Source organism: Hypanus sabinus, chromosome 12 (assembly GCF_030144855.1).
Source record: "Hypanus sabinus isolate sHypSab1 chromosome 12, sHypSab1.hap1, whole genome shotgun sequence".
NCBI classification, from domain to species: Eukaryota; Metazoa; Chordata; class Chondrichthyes; order Myliobatiformes; family Dasyatidae; genus Hypanus; species Hypanus sabinus.
Window position 1 is genome coordinate 15823550 of NC_082717.1, and position 15649 is coordinate 15839198.

Sequence of the window (15649 nt, forward strand, 5' to 3'; positions counted from 1 at the left end):
ACCGACGCCGCCTCTGTTCATGCGGTTTCGTTGAAACTGCCGGGTTTCTGGACACAGCGCCCGGACCTATGGTTCCAGCAAGCCGAAGCCCAATTCCACGTTCGCCGGATCACCTCAGAAGACACCCGCTACTACTACGTGGTGGGCTCCCTCGACCAGGACACAGCTGCCCAGGTCGCGGAGTTCGTACAGTCGCCCCCGGCAGACGGCAAGTACACGGAATTCAAAGCCCTGCTCCTCGGGACTTTCAGACTCTCACGGCGCGAGCGGGCTGCCCGTTTACTGCACCTGGACGGCTTGGGCGACAGACCTCCATCGGCTTTAATGAATGAGATGTTGTCTCTGGCCGAGGGACACACAGGCCTCATGTTTGAGCAGGCATTCCTGGAGCAGCTGCCCGAGGACATACGCCTGCTGCTGTCCGACGCGGATTTCAGTGACCCCCGGAAGGTGGCAGCCCGGGCGGACTTGCTGTGGAACGCCAAAAAGGTGAGCGGGGCGTCCATCGCACAGATCTCCCAGCCACGCTCCCGGCAGCAAACCAGTCCAGGCCCGGCCGCAGAGCCCACTAACCCCCGGCCCAATGACCACTGGTGCTTCTACCACCAGCGGTGGGGCGCAGAAGCCCGCCGTTGCCGCCCGCCCTGCAAGTTCCCGGGAAACGCCAGGGCCAGCCGCCGCTGATGGCTACGGCGGCTGGCCATCGGGATAGCCTCCTGTATGTGTGGGATAGCAGGTCGGGACTGGGGCTGAGGTCAGCGTTTTACCTCCGATGAGTTACGACACCCGCAGCAGGGCACCGGGTCCCCCCCTGAGGGCCGTGAATGGCAGCACAGTAAGGACCTATGGCACCCGTCAGGTGCAGCTACAGTTCGGCCCCAGCCAGTTCACGTGGGACTTCACACTGGCCGCCGTAGCCCAACTGCTTCTGGGTGCGGATTTTTTGCGAGCTCACAGCCTGCTGGTTGACCTGCCCAGGAAGAGACTGGTACACGCCGAGACCTTTCAGACGTTCTCCCTGGGCGCGGCCCAGTTGCCAGCCCCTCACCTCGGCTCCATCACGCTGTCCGACAACGATTTCACCAGGGTCCTGGCGGAGTTCCCATCGGTTCTGGCACTGCAGTTCACAGCAGCCATGCCCAGGCACGGCGTACAGCACCACATCCCGACACAGGGACCACCCCTCCATGCCCGTGCTCGGCGGCTTCCCCCGGACAAGCTCCGACTGGCGAAGGAGGAGTTCCAGAGAATGGAGGAATTGGGGATCATCCGGCGGTCCGACAGCCCCTGGGCTTCCCCCCTGCACATGGTGCCCAAAGCGACGGGGGGCTGGAGACCGTGCGGCGACTACCGCAGGCTGAATGAGGCTACCACACCGGACCGCTACCCTGTGCCGCACATTCAGGACTTTGCGGCAAACCTGCACGGCGCCCGGATCTTCTCCAAGGTCGACCTTGTCCGAGGGTACCATCAAATCCCGATGCATCCTGGCGACGTCCCCAAAACGGCTCTCATCACCCCGTTTGGCCTCTTCGAGTTCCTCCGCATGCCGTTCGGCCTGAAGAATGCCGCACAGACGTTCCAGCGGTTAATGGACGCGGTGGGACGGGACCTGGACTTCGCGTTCATCTATTTGGATGACATCCTCATAGCCAGCGGCAGTCGTCAGGAGCATCTGTCCCACCTCCGTCAACTCTGCGCCCGACTGAGTGAGTACGGTCTTACAATCAACCCTGCCAAATGCCAGTTCGGACTTGATACCATTGACTTCCTGGGCCACAGGATTACTAAAGACGGGGCAACCCCTCTGCCCGCTAAGGTAGATGCGGTCCGCCACTTCCCCCGACCCACCACGATCAAAGGCCTTCAGGAATTCGTAGGTATGGTCAATTTCTACCGCCGCTTCCTCCCTTCAGCTGCCCGGATCATGCGCCCCCTGTTCGCCCTGATGTCGGGTCCGAGCAAGAACATTACCTGGGACGAGGAGTCCGCCGCCGCTTTCGTTCAAACGAAGGAAGCTTTGGCTGACGCCGCAATGCTAGTACATCCCAGAATGGACACCCCTACCGCCCTCACAGTGGACGCATCAAACACGGCAGTCGGTGGGGTGCTGGAGCAGCTCATCGCAGGTCGCTGGCAACCCCTGGCGTTTTTCAGCAAACACCTGCGGCCTCCCGAGCTCAAGTACAGTGCTTTTGACCGGGAACTGTTGGCGCTGTACCTGGCAATCCGGCATTTCAGGTACTTCCTAGAAGGCCGGCCCTTCACCGCGTTCACGGACCACAAACCGCTTACCTTTGCGTTTACGACAGCATCCGACCCCTGGTCATCCCGCCAGCAACGCCACCTGTCCTACATCTCTGAATACACAACGGATGTCCGGCACGTCTCGGGTAAGGACAATGTCGTGGCGGATGCGCTCTCTCGCCCTACCGTTCATGCCCTTTCCCCAGGGGTAGACTTTGAGGCACTGGCAGAGGCACAGCAGGTAGATGAGGAGATTCCGAGTTACAGGACTGCAGTCTCTGGTTTGCAGCTCCAGGACTTCCCCGTGGGCCCAGGTGAGAGGACCCTACTCTGTGACGTCGCCACCGACCGGCCCCGTCCGGTCGTCCCCGCAGCCTGGGGGTGACGTGTTTTCGACTCCATTCATAACTTGGCGCATCCCTCCATCCGGACAACTGTCCGGCTGGTTTCCAGCAGGTTCGTTTGGCACGGTCTCCGCAAACAGGTCAGTGAATGGGCCAAAACGTGCATGCACTGCCAGACGGCCAAGGTTCAGCGGCACACCAAAGCCCCACCGCAGCAGTTCCATCCCGCCCACCGGCGTTTCGACCACATTCATGTGGATATCGTGGGCCCCCTGCCAGTGTCGCGCGGAGCGCGTTACCTCCTGACTATCGTGGACCGGTTCACAAGATGGCCAGAGGCGGTCCCGCTCACCGACACCACCTCCGAATCTTGCGCCCGAGCCCTGCTCGCCACCTGGATATCCCGCTTTGGTGTACCAGCCCACATTACCTCCGACAGAGGCGCCCAGTTCACCTCCAGCCTGTGGTCAGCTATGGCCAGCCTTTTGGGGACTCAGCTGCACCACACCACTGCCTACCACCCACAGTCGAACGGGCTAGTGGAGCGTTTCCACCGTCACCTGAAGTCGGCCCTCATGGCCCGCCTGCGAGGGGCCAACTGGGCGGACGAGCTTCCCTGGGTCCTTCTCGGCATCCGCACAGCGCCCAAGGACGACCTGCACGCCTCGTCGGCCGAGTTGGTATACGGCGCGCCCCTGGCCGTCCCCGGGGAGTTCCTACCAGCCCCGAGGGGGCAAGAGGAAGAACCCGCTGCAGTCCTGGGCAGACTTCGCGAGAAGCTCGGTAACCTGGCCCCCATACCCACGTCACAGCATGGGCGGCACCCGACCTGCGTACCCAAAGACCTACGGAACTGTAAGTTTGTGTTTGTACGAAGGGGCGGGCATCGGCCGCCGCTGCAGCGGCCATACGAGGGGCCGTTTACGGTGCTCCGGAACAACGGGTCCACGTTCGTGCTGGACGTTGGGGGGAAGGAGGAGGTTTTCACGGTGGACCGCCTCAAGCCGGCCCATGTGGACCTGGCGCAACCGGCCGAGTTTCCGGCGCCTCGGCGCAGAGGCCGACCTCCCAAGCAGGTTCTGGCCCAGGCTGTGGACATTGGGGGGTGTATCGCCGGTTCTGGGGGGGGGGGGGGGGGGGTTATGTAGCGCCTCTTTTCCTAGCGTATCCGAACCGACTCACAATTAGATAGCCTACGGGGGTTTGCGAGCACAGAGCTTTGGAACCTCTTCGCCATGGGGGGCCGGTTGACAGAGGCTTAAAAGTGAGGCTGAAGTTTTCGAATAAAGTTTTTCCTTCGACTGCAGTTACCGACTCCGTGTCGTAATTCTAGCGCTGCTTGTAGCACACCGCTACAATACTATCAGGATTAAATTCAGTTTGGCCAATGCTCCAACTGGTTTATATCTTGCCATAATTGTGGACAACCTTTTTCACAATCCACAAAAATGATTCTGGTGTTGTCCACAAACTTTACTAATAATTTAGTAAAGTTTATGATTTTCCCCTCGTAAACCATACTGATTATCCCTAGTTAGTTCCTGCCTTTTGAAACGAACATAAATGTTGTCTCTTAGAATTTTATTCACTAATTTAACAGCCATTGACTAACTAGCTGGCTTATTCTTCCTGCTCCTAAATATAGGAACAATACTAGATATCTTTCAGTCTTCTGGTACCTTGCTTGTGGCTAGCAGAAGTGAGAAAATCTGTGAAAGCTCCAGAAAGTTCCTCCCTTGTTTTTATTTGTTGACTGCAGTTAAGGTTTTCAGAGATGGCTTTGTTAACTTTAAAATTTTGTTAGTAATATACCTCCTTTTTTTAAAAAGTGTTTTTAAGTGGGTAGATTATTTTTCTGTTAGAGCTTCCAGAAACTTTTATAGACTTTAACCTATTTCTTTGCTGAATGAAGAATAACCCAAATTAATCATAGTGAAATTAGGGAAGTACCATACTCAAGTTAAATGACATGTATGTGAACTTTGTTCCTTTTTAGAAGGATCTAGGCCATGGGAAATGCAATACAGTGAATCTTTAGATTTTAGTAGATTTATTTATTTAGCAATACAGTGCAGAGAAGGCCCTTCTAGCCTTTCGAGCCGTACCTTTCCAGCAACCCCACAAACTTGATTAACCCTAACCTAATCACAGGACAGTTTACAGTGACCAGTTAACCAACATGGTATGTGAATGAATGAAATTTTATTTCGGTCAGTACAAACATAACAAAAAGCATCATTTTCAATGATGATTTCATAAAACAAAATTAAATAATAAAAATCTTTAAAACAGACCAAAAGGGTGTGGCTGAAGTTACAGCTTATTATGCCTACCCCTCTTGTACAAACACATATTTGGTGTCAAATCATCACATCAAAACAAAAAATTTCATAATCTTTTAACACAAAATCCAATTCCAAGTATCATTTATTTACATTACTCCCATTCATTTTAAGTCATGTATTTTATATTTGTTCATTAAATTATTATTAAGTAATTTTTTAAACTTGTTAAGTGTGGTGCATGTTTTTAAATTCTCATTACAACTGCCCAATAAATTCACCCCTCTGACTGAAGTACGAGGATTTTTTTACATTTGTTCTTATCCTTTGTTTTTGAAATATACACGCTCCTCTCAAATCATGTTGACTTTCTCTCATTTTAAACAATCTTTGGATACTTTGTGGTAACTGTATTTTTTACTTTATACATAATTTGTATTATTTAAAAATTTACAAAATCTCTGAATTTTAAAGTATTTAGTTGAATAAATAGTGGATTGGTTGGCTTATAATAACTTGTCTTATTTATAATTTGTATGGCTCTCTTTTGGAGTAGAAAAATAGAATTTGTATTTGTTTTGTATGTATTTCCCCATACCTCTACACGGTAAGTCATGTATGAGACTATAAGTGAACAGTTTAAAGTATACAAAGATTCCTGTTTTAAGAAATCTTGCACTTTGTACAATATTGCAATAGATTTTGACATTTTTGCTTTGACGTAATTTATGTGGTTTCCAGCTTAATTTATTATCTATTACCACTCCTAAAAATTATGTCTTTGAGCTGTGGGAGAAAACTGGAGGATTATTTTCCTTTCCCTTTTACTTTCATTTTCCATGTATAAGAAAGGAAACAGTACTTCAATATCTAACATGATTAGGTTTATCTGGTGATGTTCTTTAGCCAGGGAGAAATAACTGTGCTTAGCTTTTTTAAACCTTTTTCAATTTTTGTGATGTCCATTCTCTGATTTTTTTTTTCCTTCCTTAACACCTTTGAATCCACGTTCATTTTGAAGACCTTATTGAAGTGCTGATTTGTGTACTTTGAGTATTAATGATGAAAAGTCTGAACCATAAATACATAAAAGAAATTTCTTTGGTTAGCAATGCATTTTTGTTGAATGGCAAAGGCCAACCAAACTTGTACAGTGACTGATTAAGATGATTTCTGAAGAAAAGGCACCCTAAAGAATAAATACAACAGAAAGCATAGTTATCTTGTTCCTTTAAATAGAACTCTTGCATATGCACAGGTTTTTACTACAATCTCTCAAGGGATGTATGATGATAAATAGAACTACTTAGAAGAAGAGGTTACAAGAAAGGATATTCAATGTCTTTGAGTTACAAAATGAAAAGTTCATAATTTCATATTGAATTGGCATAGAACAGAAACAAGCTCTCTGGCCTATTAGTATTCATGTGGATCATGAAATACCCATCTGTTTTAATCCCTTTATTAGCAAATCAAAGACTTGTCCCAATACAATTAAAATGTTATAAATGTCTCTGTCTTCACTTGGGTCATGTATTCCAGTTTCCAGTCCTCTTCTAGGAGACCTCCAGCCTCCTGATAACCACATCTGCACTAGATGTAACAAGCAGCAACTCAGAATGTGTCAAGGAACTGGATCTGTAGCTCAATAACCTTAAGCTCATATGGGAAACTGAGGAGATAATAGATGGGAGCTACAGAGAGGTGGTCACCTCCTGAGTTGCAGGGGCAAGGTAAATGGCTGACTGAGGAGAGGGAAGAGAAATGGACAGTCAATACAGAGTACCCTCTGGCCATTCCCCTCAGTATAACTATACTGTTTTGGATACTTTTGAAGGGGGTGACCTACCTGCAGGCAACAACAGTGACAGGGTCTCTGGCACTGATTTTGGTGCTGTGGTTTAGAAGAGCGGCGAAGGGGACTGTAGTAGCAATAGGAGATTCCATAACTAGAGGAATAGAGATGAGATTCTGTAGATACAATAGCGACATTCGGATGGTATGTTGCCTCCCAGGTCCCAGGGTCATGGATGTCTGTGATTGGATCCACAGTATTCTTAAGGGGAATGGCGAGCAGCCATAAGTCTTGCCACACATTGGCACCAAGTGACATAGGTAGAAATGAAGTCCTGAAGAGAGATTTTGGGAGCTAGGTAGAAAACTGCCTGTGCCATACGCTAGTGAGGGTAAGAATAGGAGTATTTGATGGATAAATGAGTGGCTGGAGGAACGGGTGTAAGGGGTAATGCTTCAGGTTTCAGGATCATTGGGATCTTTCCTGGGGAAGGTACAACCTGTACAAAAGGGGCGGGTTACATCTGAATCTGAAGGGGGCCAATATCGAGGAAATCTGCAGATGCTGGAAATTCAAGCAACAAAATGCTGGTGGAACGCAGCAGGCTAGGTAGCATCTATAGGAAGAAGTACAGACGATGTTTTGGGCCGAGACCCTTTGTCAGGACTAACTGAAAGAAAAGATAGTAAGAGATTTGAAAGTGGGAGGGGGTGGGGAAGATCCAAAATGATAGGAGAAGACAGGAGGGGGAGGGATGAAGCTAAGAGCTCAAGTTGATTGGCAAAAGAGATACACAGCTGGAGAAGGAAGAGGATCATAGGATGGAAGGCATTCTGATATGTCTATCCATGGCTGTCTCTACTGTCAAGATGAAGATATGCTCAAGGTGGAGGAACAACACCTTATATTCTGGGTAGTCTCCAACCTGATGGCATGAACATCGGTTTCTCTAACTTCTGTTAATGCCCCCCCTCTTTCTTACCCCACCCCTTATTTATTATTCCCCCCTTTTTTCTTTTCTCTCTTTTCTTTCTCTGCCCTGCTCACTATCACTCCTTGCCTGCTCTCCATCTCTCTCTGGTGCTCCCCTCCCCCTTTCTTTCTCCCTAGGACTCCTATCCCATAATCCTCTTCCTTCTACAGCTATGTATCACTTTTGCCAATCACCTTTCCAGCTGTTAGCTTCATCCCACCCCCCCCCCACATCTTCTCCTATCATTTTGGATCTCCCCCTCCCGCTTTCAAATCTGTCACTATCTCTTCTTTCAGTTAGTCCTGACGAAGGGTCTTGGACTGAAATGTCAACTGTACTATTTCCTATAGATGCTGCCTGGCCTGCTGCGTTCCACCAGCATTTTGTGTGGGGGACCAATATCCTTGGGGCCAGTTTTGCTAGAGCTGCATGCGAGGGTTTAAACGGAGATGGGAACTGGAGTGAAAGGGTTGAGGATGGGTCATTTGGTTTACAAATGGAGGTGGAGTGTAGTGAGACTTATCATCAGCTTGCCTTGCTAGGGCAAAATTACAGTCACTTGGATGAGTTGCGATCTAAAAGGAGGACAGAATTGAAAACGGTGATGAATACAGGACTGAAGGTGTTATATTTGAATGCATGCAGTATATGGAATAAGTTAGGTGAATTTGTAGCACAGTTACAGATTAGCAAGTACAACATTGAATCATCTCTGAATCATGGCTGAAAGCTGGGAACTTAACATCCAAGGATATACATTGTATCAAAAGGACAGGCAGGTAGACGGGGGTGGGGTGGGGGGGTGGGGGGGGGGGTATGATGGCTCTGTTGATTAAAAATTGAAATCAAGTCCTTAGAAAGAGGTGTCATGGGATCAGAAGGTTAGAGTCGATGTAGGTAGAGCTAAGAGACTGCAAGGGTAAAAACTCCCTGATGGGAGTTGTATGCAGACTTCTGAACAGTAGCAAATATGTGGGCTACAAATTACAACAGGAAATTTAAAAAATTGCATGTCAAAAGGGGAATGTTGATGGGGATTTCGATACGCAGGTAGATTGGGGAAAATCACATTGGTGCTGGATTGCAATAGGGGAAATTTGCAGAATGCCTACAAGATGGCTTTTTAGAGCAGCTCATGGTTGAGTCCTCTAAGGGATCTGCTACTCTGAATTGGATATTGTGCAATGAATCAGAGTTAATTGAAGAGCTTAAGGTAAGGGAACCATTAAGGGTAATGGAGCAAAAATTAGTAGCAAGTTAGAGGATTGGGAAGCTTTTAAAAACCAATAGAAAGCAACAAAAAAACATTATAAAGAGGAAAAAGATTGTTGAATATTGTAAGCCAGCCAATAATATTAAAGAAGATATCAAAAGTTTCTTCAGATTCACAGTGTAAAAGAGAGACAAGAGTAGGTATCAGACTGCTGGAAGATGATGCTAGAGAGGTTGTAATGGGGTACAAGGAAATGAAGGAATGACGTAAATATTTTGCATCAGTCTTCACTGTAGAAGACACTTGCACTATGCTGGAAGTTTGACAATGTCAGGGCAGAAATGAGTATAGTTGTTGTTTCTGAGGAGAAGATGCTTAGGGAACCTGAAAGGTTTGAAGTCAAGTCACCTGACCAGATGGACTACACCCCAGGATTCTGAAAGAAATAGCTGAAGAGATTGTGGAGGCATTAGTAGTGATCTTTCAAGAATCAATAGATTCATGGTTCTGGACGACTGGAAAATTGCAAATGTCACTCCACCCTTCAAGCAGGGGGAAAGGGGCAAAAGAAATTAAATCATAGAGTGGAAGTGAAGGGAGCCTTTACTGATTGTCTGCTGGTGACTAGTGGTTTTCCATAGGGGTCTATGTTGGGACCGCTTTTTGCGTTATATGACAATGATTTGAATGACGGAATTGTTTGTTTTATGGCAAAATTTGCTGATGATACAAAGATAGGTGGAGGGGCAGGTGTTAACAAGAGATGGTCTGCAGGTGCTGCAAAAACACAATGCTGGAGGAATTCGGCAGGTCAGGCAGTATCTTTGGGAATAAATATAATTGACATTTGGGCTGACCCTTTGTCGGGACTGAGAAAGAAGGCAGAAGATGATGGAATAAAAAGGTGGGGGGAAGGAAGAAGGTTAACTGGAAGGTGATATGTGAAGTGAGGTGGGTGGGAAAAATAAAGGGCTGGAGAAGAAGGAAATTGATGGAAGGAGAGAGGGGACCGTAGGAGAAAGGAGGGAGGAAGAGGAGGAGGAGACCTGGGGACATAATAGGCAGATGAGAAGAAGCAAAAGGTCGGAGTGGGGAATAAGGGAAATTATTTATTGGAAGGAGAAATCAATATTCATGCCATCAGATTGGTAGGTACCCAGGTGGAATATAAGGTGGTGCTCCCTGCACTGACACAGGGGGATGGGAATCAGTTAAAATGTTTGGCCACTGGGAAGTCACATTTGTGGTGGATGGTGCAGAGGTGCTTGACGAAGCAGTACCGCGATTTATGATGGGTCACACAGACTATAGGGGAGGCTACATTGGGAGCACTGGACCCAATAGACGACCCCAACAGATTCGCAAGTGAAGTGTTGCCTCATTGGGAAAGGACTGTTCAGGGCCCTGAATGGAGGTGAGGGAGGAAAGTGTAGCACTTGGTGCAGGGATAAGAGCTGGGAGGGAGATTAGTGGGGACGGACAAATGGTGCAGTGAATCGGGAAGGGAGTGAAAGTGTGGGGTGGGGAGGGGTTTGCTAGGGAGGTAAAGATATGGTTAGTGGTAGGATCCCATGGGAGATGACAGAAGTTGCAAGAGGATAATGTGTTGGATGTGGAGGCTTTTGTGGCAAGGACAAGAGGAGCTCTTTCACTATTAAGGCGGTAGGAAGATGGGCTGAGCACGGATGTACAAGAAGTGGAGGACATGCCAGTGAGGGCAGCATCAATAGTGAAGGGAGGAGGGGGCAGGTAGTTTTGAGGAAGCAGATAGGCTACAGAAGGACTTACAGGTTTGAAGAATGGGCAGAGAAATAGCAGATGGAATACAGTGTCAGGAAATGTATGGTCATGCACTTTGGTAGAAGAAGTAAGTGTTCACTATTTTTTAAATGTAAATAAATTTCAAAGGGACTTGGGAGTCCTCGTGCAGGATTCCCTAAAGGTTGTGTCTGCAGTGAGGAAGGCAAATGCATTTCAAGAGGATGAGAATATGGTAAGGCTTTATAAGGTGCTGGTGAGGCCTCACTTGGACTATTGTGAGCAGGTTCGGGCCCTTTATCTAAGAAAGCACTATGGGTAGTAGAAGAAGGCAGAATCATGAGAGAGGTGATAGGCAGATGCAGGATCATGAGAGAATCATCTGCCTTCTACTACTACCATTAGTGCTTTCCCCTTAGATTTCTTTTTCACCTCTCCTGCCTATCCCCTCCCTGCTTCCCCTTCCCCACCCCTTGATCTTTCCTCTGATTGGTTTTTCACCTGGCACATTCTGCCCTGCCTCCCCCCCCCCCACTTCTTTATCGGGCCCCTGCCTCCTCCTCCTTTAGTCCTGACGAAGGTCTCGGCCTGAAATGTTGACTGCTCCTTTCAACGAATGCTGCCCGACCTGCTGAGTTCATCCAGCTTTTTTGTACGTCTTGATTTGACCACAGCATTTGCATTTGTGTTTATTATATGAGGAATATTTGATGGCTCTGGGCCTGTACTTGCTGGAATTTAGGAAAGTGGGGGGACTTCGATGAAACCTTTCAAATTCTGAAAGGCTGAGACAGAATAGATGTGCAAAGGATGCTTCCCATGGCGGGGCATTCTAGGACGCGAGGGTGCTGCCTCAGGATAGAGGGGTGTCCATTTAAAACAGATGCAGATAAATTGGCTTAGCAAGAGAGTGGTGAATTTGTGCAATTTGTTACCACAGGTAGCTGTGGAGGCCAGGTTGTTGGATGTATCTAAGGTGGAGATTGATTGGTTCTTGATTGGCCATGGCGTGAAAGGTTACGGGGAGCAGGTTGGGGAGTGAGGCTCAGGTGAGAAGAAGATCGTCCATGATGAAATGTCTGACCAGAGTCAATGAATTGAATTGAATGATTTTTATTGTCATTATACATAGGTACAATGAAACTCCGTTTAGCTTCCTCTCAGGCGATAATATAAAGCAGTAGATAAAAACAAGACAGTAATAATAAAAAAAACAGCAGTATTAATACATAAGTAGCAGAAAATAAGTTGCAGCGGCACCAGAATATCATAGTAATGCACAAAGTGCTGTTAGTGCAATGTGCTAAATGGTCTAATTCTGCTCCTATTTCATGTGATTTTGTACTGATTTTTTTGGGGTTCTGTGCTGCAACCTCTTCTGTTTGTGACATATTTGTACTGTATATGTAAAATATTTATATATAAGCAACTGGATGAAATATACACCATACATGGGTGTGGTCAGTTTCTGTGCTGTACTTCTCTATGACTATTTTTTTAAAATAGTATTCTGGTAAGATGAAAGAAGATTATAGCTGGGAGCTTAATGCCCAAACCATATATATTGAAAGGATAGGCAGGAAGGCAGAGGGGGTGGCATTGCTCTGGTGGTTAAATAAATGAAATCAAATCATTAGAAGGGGGTGACATAGGATTGGAAGACATAGAAACATAGAAACCCTACAGCATAATACAAACCCTCTGGCCCACAATGCTGTACTGAACATGTGCTTACTTTAGAAATTACCTAGGTTTACCCATAGCCCTCTGTTTTTCTAAGCTCCATGTACCTATCCAGGAATCTCTTAAAAGACCCTATCGTATCTGCCTCCACCACTGTTGCCGGCAGCCCATTCCACACACTCACCACTCTCTATGGGGGAAAAAATCTTGCGCTGACATCTCCTCTGTACCTACTTCTAAGCACCTTAAAGCTGTGCCCTCCTGTGTTAGTCATTTCAGACCAGGAAAAAAGCCTCCGACTATCCACATTGTCAATGCCTCTCATCATCTTATACACCTCTATCACATCACCTCTCATCCTTCGTTGCTCCAAGGAGAAACTCAACCTATTCTCATAAGGCATGCTCCCCAATCCAGGCAACATTCTTGTAAATCTCCTCTACACCCTTTTATAGCTTCCACATCCTTCCTGTAGTGAGGTGACCAGAACTGACCCAAGTGGGGTCTGACCAAGGTCCTATAGAGCTGTAATATTACCTCTCAGCTCTTAAACTCAATCTCATGGTTGATGAAGGTCAATGCACCGTATGCTTTCTTAACCAGAGTCAACCTGCACAGAACCTTTGAGTGTCCTATGGCCTCAGACTCCAAGATCCCTCTGATCCTCCACACTGCCAAGAATCTTGCCATTAATACAGTCGGCCCTCCTTATCCGCGAGGGATTGGTTCTGGGATCCCTCGCTGATACAAAAAAAAAGTGGGTGCTCAAGTCCCTTATTCAACCTGTCTCAATGCCCCCTTCTGGCTCTCCTAATTTTATTCTTAACCTCCTTCCTGCTAGCCTTATAATCTTCTAGATCTCTATCATTACCTAGCTTTTTTGAACCTTTCATAAGCTTTTCTTCTTGACTAGATTTTCAACAGCCTTTGTACACGGTTCCTGTATCCTACCATCCTTTCCCTGTCTCATTGGAACATACCTATACAGAACACCACGTGAATATCCCCTGAACATTTGCCACATTTCTGCCGTACATTTCCCTGAGAGCATCTTGATCCCAATTTATAGTTCCAACTTTCTGCTTGATAGCCTCATATTTCCCCTTACTCCAATTAACCACTTTCCTAACTTGTCTGTTCCTATCCCTCTCCAATGCTATGGTAAAGGAGATAGAATTGTGATCACTAACTCCAAAATGCTCTCCCATTGAGAGACCTGATACCTTATAATGTCCATTTCCCAATACCAGATCAAGTACAGCCTCTCCTCTTGTAGGCTTATCTACATTAGGTGTCAGGAAACCTTCCTGAACACAGCTAAGAAACTCTACACCACCTGAACCCCTTGCTCTTGGGAGATGCCAATCAATATTGGGGAAATTAAAATCTCCAACTACGACAACCCTGATATTATTACACCTTTCCAGAATCTGTCTCCCTCTGTGCACCCCTAAGTCTGTTACTATTGGGTGGTCTATATATTTTTTTAAAAAAACACCTATTAGAGTTATTGACCCCTTCCTGTTTATAACTTCCACCCACAAAGACTCAGTAGACAATACCTCCATGACTTCCTCCTTTTCTGCAGCCATGACACTATCTCTGATCAGCAGTGCCATACCTCCACTTCTTGCCTCCCTCCCTGTCCTTTCTGAAACATCGAAAACCTGGCACTCTGAGTAAACGTTCCTGGCCCTGATGCATCCAAGTCTCTGTAATGGCCACAACATCATAGCTCCAAATACTGATCCACACTCTAAGCTCATCTGCTTTGTTCATGATGCTTCTTACATTAAAGACATTGTGGATAGAGTTAAGGAACTGCAAGTGTAAAAAGAGCCTGATAGGAGTTGTATACAGATCCCAAAACTGTAAGGATGAGGTGTACAAATTACAATGAGAGGTAGAAAATGCATGCCAAAAGGACAATGTTACAGTAGTCATGGGGGACTACAATATGCAGGTAGATTGGGGAAAATCAGGTTGGTACTGGATTCCAGGAGGGGGAGTTTCTACAGTGCCTACAAAATGGCTTTTTAGAGCAGCTTGTGTTAGAGCCCACTTGGGGATCAGCAACTCTGGATTTGGTGTTGTGCAATGAACTAGAATTGATTAGAGCTTAAGGTAAAAGAACCCTAGGGGCAAGGGATCATAATTTGATTGAATTTATTTATTTATATATATATATATATATATATATATAAAAAATCCCAAAGAGGAAGTAGTATTCAAAAGGAGAAATGGCACAACCGTGGCTAACAGAATTCAAAGCCAACATAAAAGCCAAAGAGAGGACATATAACAGCAAAAATTAGTGGGACGTTATTGGATTGGGAAGCTTTTAAAAACCAACAGAAGGCAACTTAAAGTCATTAAGAAGGTGATGCACCATCACTAACTCTCGGAAATGGGAGGTGAACGATAGGCTTTTATTAGCTGTAAGAGACCATGATTAGTAGCAAGAGACCACCACGCAACATCCTGGAGACTGAGGGAGGAGCAGTGTCTCCAACTGCCTTTATACAGGGGTCTGTGGGAGGAGCCACAGGAGCAGTCAGCAGAGGGGCGTGTCCAGACAGGTATATGTAGTTCACCACAGAAGGTCAAGGTGGAATATGAAAGTAAGCTAGCTAATAATATTGAAGAGGATACCAAAAGTGTAAAAGAGGTGAGAGTAGATATTGGACCACTAGAAAATGATGCTGGAGAGATAGTAATGGGGTCAAGGAAATGCTGGACGAACCAGAAAAAGTATTTTGCAACAGTCTTTACTGTGGAAGAGATTAGCAGAATAGTGGAATTTCCAGGTGTCAGTGGTCATGAAGTGTGTGAAGTTAACATATCTAGAGTGAAAGGAGAATCAGTTGATGATATGTACTTGGGTTTTCAGAAGGCCTTTGATAAGGTGCCACACATCAGGTTGCTTAACAAGCTATGAGCCCATGGTATTATAGGAAAGATTCTAGCATGGATAAAGTAGTAGCTGATTGGCAGGAGGCAAAGAGTGGGAATAAAGGAAACCTTTTCTGGTTGGCTGCCAGTTATTATTAGTGATCCACAGGGGTCTGTATTGGGGTTGATTCTGTTTGTTATATGTCAGTGATTTGGATTACTGAGTTGATGGCTTTGTGGCGAAATATGCAGATGTTATGAAGATGAATGGGGGGGGCAGTTAGTTTTGAGGAATTAGACTATAGAAGAGCTTAAATTAGGAGAATGGCCAAAGAAATGGCAGATGGAATACAATGTTAGGAAGTGTATGGTCATACACTTTGATAGAAGAAATGAAAGGGTTGACTATTTTCTAAATGGTGAGAAAATACAAAAATCTGAGGTGTTAAGGGACTTGGGAGT

General features: G+C 46.4%; 1 protein-coding gene across 6 annotated transcripts in view; it reads left to right on the forward strand.

Moving 5' to 3' along the window:
- The window catches only part of LOC132402664 (RAC-gamma serine/threonine-protein kinase), a 402615-nt gene that overhangs the window by 65509 nt on the left and 321457 nt on the right, over nucleotides 1-15649 (forward strand). The window contains exon 1 of one of the 6 annotated variants that reach the window (XM_059985600.1): nucleotides 3314-3446. The exons of the other annotated variants lie outside the window; for them this stretch is intronic. The gene's annotated coding sequence lies outside the window, so the exon portion shown is untranslated. Of the gene's footprint in view, nucleotides 1-3313; nucleotides 3447-15649 lie in introns of those variants that run through there. 6 annotated transcript variants of the gene reach the window in all.